The sequence below is a fragment of the Pteropus vampyrus genome, unplaced genomic scaffold, assembly GCF_000151845.1.
Source record: "Pteropus vampyrus isolate Shadow unplaced genomic scaffold, Pvam_2.0 Scaffold47, whole genome shotgun sequence".
NCBI classification, from domain to species: Eukaryota; Metazoa; Chordata; class Mammalia; order Chiroptera; family Pteropodidae; genus Pteropus; species Pteropus vampyrus.
In genome coordinates, this window is record NW_011888828.1 from 5753954 (window position 1) to 5759293 (window position 5340).

The 5340-nt window shown below is 39.1% G+C and overlaps 1 protein-coding gene across 2 annotated transcripts in view; it reads left to right on the plus strand.

Moving 5' to 3' along the window:
- The window catches only part of NR3C2 (nuclear receptor subfamily 3 group C member 2), a 316684-nt gene that overhangs the window by 298987 nt on the left and 12357 nt on the right, over positions 1 to 5340 (plus strand). The window lies entirely within an intron of this gene.

The following is a 5340-nucleotide window of genomic DNA, read 5'->3' on the forward strand; positions in this document are numbered from 1 at the left end:
AAGGATGCTGGGGGGAAACTAGGTCCTTGTCGTGTTTGGGGAGGTATAAATGAATTGAGCATTCCATTCCCACTTGAATCTTTTTAGATTTATGATGCTACAGGGTGAGCTTTCTGGGGGAAAAAAATACATGTAGAAAGAAACTGGGGGTCCCAAAAGCCATGCTCATAGAAAAGCACATCTAAATCTAACCTAACACGCAGGAATCTCTTCCTAATCTGAAATGTATCTAGAGAAGATTTTGGAAAACTATCTCATTGTCTAACACCTGTGTCAATAAATCCCTACCTCTTAATGCCATTTAAATCCCTCTTCTTACAATATAAAATAACCATATAATACCTGGGATTTACCTAGTGCCTTTCTTCCTAAGCCCTGTCATTAAATCCTTCTAATATCTCCATGAGACAAGGATGAGTAAATATTACTATTTATACTTAATCACCTCATCTTAATTCCTTTCTCCATAAAAAGGGAATAACAGTAATATTTACTCACTTTTTTAACTCTTTCTGTAGAGAAAAGAATTTAGACAGAGTGATCGAGTGTATTTTCCCTGGTTCCTAAGTGAGCCAGGACCAGAAGGCGGGAGCGGGGGAGGGAAAGCACCTCTGGGAGACGCCAGTGCAGAGCCAGCCCTGCTCCTGGGTTGCTCTCGTTGCTCCCGGTAGGTGAGGTGTCACTTTGGGGTCCCACACATAAGAGGGTATCACTGTGCTTAATGGTCTGCTGTTGCCGTCTTGAAATACTTAGTGAATCTTTGAGTAGGAGGTCCCACAAATAGTGCAGCCTGTCCTGGGCAAAATATGATCTACTTCAGATCATGCTGTTCAGAGATGTTGAGTTTGAGGAGCAGTTTGCTACCTGTGGCACACTGTGCAGATGCGTCTGGAAGAAGGCTGCAGGGGTGTGAGGGCAGAAAGCTTCCGTAGAGCAGAGCTTCAAGGATGGAAGGAAACCGGAGAGCCATCGGTACCCTGGAAGGGAGCCTTGAACCTAAGGTCATCTTTAACATAAACACAAATAGTAAAGAATTTTCACAAGGGAGAGACACGTTGTTAAGCAGTTGAAAGAGGAGCATTATCATTCAGCACCATTTTTAGACTAAGGCAGATCATTTGAAATGACATTGAAAAGGCCAGGGAGATGCCAGTTGATCGATTTTATGAAGGTCATGGTTAAAGGGACGAAGACGTGTATGTGGTTTCACACAGTCATTATTTGTAGGTTCCGCATTTACAAATGTGTGTAGTAGTCAAAATTTATTTGTAGCCCCCAAATCAATACTCATGTTACATTTGCAGTTGTTGACAGTCGTGTGCAGAGCAGTAAAATAGCTGAGTCGCCCAAAGTGCATGTTCCCAAGTAAGGTCAAACCAGCCGCCACCCCCTTCTCGCTTCGGCTCTCATGCAGTAAACAAGTGCTCTTTTCATGGTCTACTTAGTGCCATAGTTTTTGCATTTCTTTTGGTGAATTTGCCGCTTAAAATTGTCCCCAAGTGTAGTGCTCACGCACTGTCTCGTGTTCCTAAAATCAAGAGGGCTATGATGTGCTTCGTGGAGAAAGCAAGTGTGTTCAGTAAGTTATATTCAGGTATGACTTACAATGCTGTTTGGCCTTGAGTTCAGTGCTCAGGAATCAGCAGTATATATTAACTGAGGTGTCTTTAAACAGAGACACATTAAACAAGGATCATTTAATGAAAATATTGTGACCAGTGGCTCATGGGAACCTAACCCTGTATTTTCCCTAGGACTGAGGGTTCGGTATTCGCAAATTCACTGTTTGCCATGACTTTATAGAACATAACTACTACGAATGAGAATCACCTGTAAATGTTTGTAACCTTCAGGGACTATAGGTTCAGAGGGAAGTGACTCCTGAAAGAACAGTCAAAAATGGAAGATGAGTCATGGTGATTCTCCGTTTGAGTGATAGATTCTAAGTCCTATAAGCTAGACAGTGCCTTTTGTTATCCTGTTCAATCCCTTTGTGTACAAGGGGTCTTTCTAAAGCATTTCCTAAAAGTTCGGTGAATCTGTATATTTGGAGCCAGAGCTAGGTACCACCATATCTCGATTCAGACTTTTTCCCCCCACTTTTAATATTTCTGAAATCAGGAGACATCTTATACTCAATTTATATATTTTAACAAAACCTGTTCTCCCATAAGCTGTCACTAAATCCTTGGAATGGCTTCTCATTCAGGAGCCAGGAGCGTAAAAGGACAGGTAGGAAACACACAACTTCTCGGCTCTGGCATTGTACCCTGAAAGCAGCCACAGATAATATCTGAATGAACATGGCTATGTCCCAGTAAAACTATTTCATGTGATTTCCACATGTCACAAATGTTCTTTTAGTTTTTTTTTTTTTTTTCAACCATTTCAAAATGTACAAAACTTACAAAACCAGTTATTAGGCCAGATTGAGCCTGCAGGTGACTCCTGATTTCATTTAATGACATCATTGGTCTCAGGTGTAAGGTACTTGGATCAGAAGAGGCTGCCCTTGGCTAGTGGTGTCTATTGCTTAGTGTTCCTTTTCTTTTATAGACTGAAATAAAGATTTAACTGCTTAATCTTGATTGAACCTGATATTAAAGTTGGTAACTTATAAATATGAATTGGTTTAGATTTTTACATTGCTCAGCATAGTGTACATTTGTAAGAACTAGGAAATATTGAAAACAAAATTAGGAAAAGTTCATACTTCTATATACAGTAGCGTGCCAATACATTTTAAAACAACCCTTTCATTAGAATTCCTTTGTTCAGCAATGTTCTAATTATCTCTTTATCTTGAAGCTCTACTTTTTCCTTTTCCATTGTGTCATTTTTCTTTGTGTTTTTCCTGTGTACAATAGACCTTATTCAGAAGAAGGCGGAGCTGCAATCTAGAACGAGGCTTATAATACAAGGAAACTTAAATAGGGTGGAAATTAAATAACTTTAAACACAAAAAAATTAGAAGGAAATTGAACTCATCTTGCTTAGCACAGCATCTAAAACACATTTTGAAGATTTAATATTCATCACTGGCCAGAGATCAATGGTTAGCTTTTAATTTATTATAACAATAATGACAAACAGATTAAAATGTGACCTCAGCTGATACTCATAATGGATGGGGGTGAGTTTTAAGAAATGGTTTTTCTCGAGATGTTTTTCTTGAGATGTTGAGCAGCACCTACTTGCCACCCCAGCAGCCAGCCCATTATTGGGCGCCTGGTCTGGCCCAGACTGCTCAAGCCTGCACCAGCCTGGACTCCAGATGCAGCCCTATCAGACCCACAGGACCACCCCACCTGCCTCTCAGGAAGCAGAGCCACAAGTATTTCTGGCCTGGAGCCCTGGCTTTGGCTACCCTCACTGGGGTTCCCCTTACCTAGAATGTGCAGGCAGAGCTCTATTGAGGCTTCTCTCCTGCTTCAGGGACACTCTTAAATCCAGATGCACCCTGTCCATGCAGACTGTCCCTTGCAGAGGAATGCAGCCTTTTAAAAGGGGTAATCCACAGAGGAGCCTCCTTCCAGATGGCATCTTTGCTTCCAGTGCTATCTCAGAGCCCCAGATCATCTTTGCTAAATTCCCCAAATGCCTTGTATAGGCTTAGAATTTAGCTTACACTCATGAGCTCTCCTGTTAATAAGCTTTTGGCTGTGAAATGCCTTCTGATGAGTATTTAAAAACCACTCTTAGATATTTTCCAATGGTACCTTTTTTTATTGAGATATATTTGACATATAATATTGTGTGAGTTTAAGGTATACAACATGTCACTTTGATACATTTATGTTGCATATGAAAACCACCATTAGCTAACACCTCTATCACACATCACATAACGGTCATTTTTTTTATGTAGTGGGAACCATTAAGATCTAGTCTCTTAGCAACTTTGAAGTTTATAATAGTCTTTTTGTCTGTAATCACAGTGATGCGCATTAGATCTCTAGGACTTATCTCTTGGTTTGTAAGCTTATATTCTCAAACAACATCATCCCAATTCTCCCACCCCCCAGCCCCTGGTAACCACCATTCTACTGTTTTTATGAATTTGGCTTTTCCAGATTCCATATATAAGTGATACCATTACAATACTGGTCTTTCTCTCTCTGACTTATCTCACTTAGCGTAATGCCCTCACATTGTTGTCGCAAATGGTAGAAGTTCCTTTTTCTCTTGGCTGAATAATATCCCATTGTATACATGTACCACATGGGAGTACATATATCTCTTCGATGTCCTGTTTTCATTTACTTTGAATATAGATCCAGGATTTTTAATTTTTTTTTTTTAATTTTTAATTTTTCGAGGAACTTCCATACTGTTTTCCATAGTGGCTGTACCAGTTGGTAGTCCCCCCAGCAGTGCAGTGCACATGGGTTCCCTTTTCTCCACAGCCTTGTCAACACTTATTATATTCTTGATGGCAGCCATTCTAACAGGTGGGAAGTGATAGCTCTTTGTGGGTGTGTTTTGCTGATGATTGGTGCTGAGCATCTTTTCATGTACCTGTTGACCATATGTTTGTCTTTGGAAAAATGTCTGTTTAGTTCCTCTGCCTATTTTTTAATTGGGTTATTTTGTTGTTGTTGTTGTTGTTGTTGAAGTATATGAGTTCATTATATATTCTAGATACTGAGTCTCACTAGTTGAATTTTGCTTTTGTTGCTTATGCTTTGGCTATCATATTTAAAAAATCATTGCTGAGACCAATGTCAAGGAATTCTTTTGTATGTTTTCTCCTAGGAGTTTTATGGTATCAGATATTATGTTTAGTCTTTAATCCATTTCAAGTTAATTTTTGTGAGTGGTGTAAGACGGGACAGAATTCATTTTTCTGCAGATGGTTATCCAGTTTTCTCATTATCATTTGTTGAAGAGACTTTTTCCCCATTGAGTGTTCTTAGCTCCCTTGTCAAATATTAGATGACCATAAATGCAGGTGTTTATTTCTGGGCTCCTTTCTGTTCCTTTGGTCTGTGTCTATTGTTATGCTATTTTGTAATGAAGTGTGATGCCTAGAGCTTTGTTCTTCTTCCCCATGATTTATTTCTTTGGCTATCTGGAGTCTTTGTGGCTCCATACAAATTTTAGGATTGTTTTTTTCTATTTCCATGAAAAAATATATTGGAATTTTGATAGTGATTGTGTAGAATCTGTAGATGGCATTTGGGTACTATGGATATTTTAAGAATATTAAGTCTTCTGGATCTATGAACATGTGTCTTCAATTTCTTAGTCTTACAGTTTTCATTGTACCAATCTTTTACTTCCCTGGTTAAATCCTGTCTTAAGTGTTTTATTGCTATTTTGAATGGGATAATTCCATTT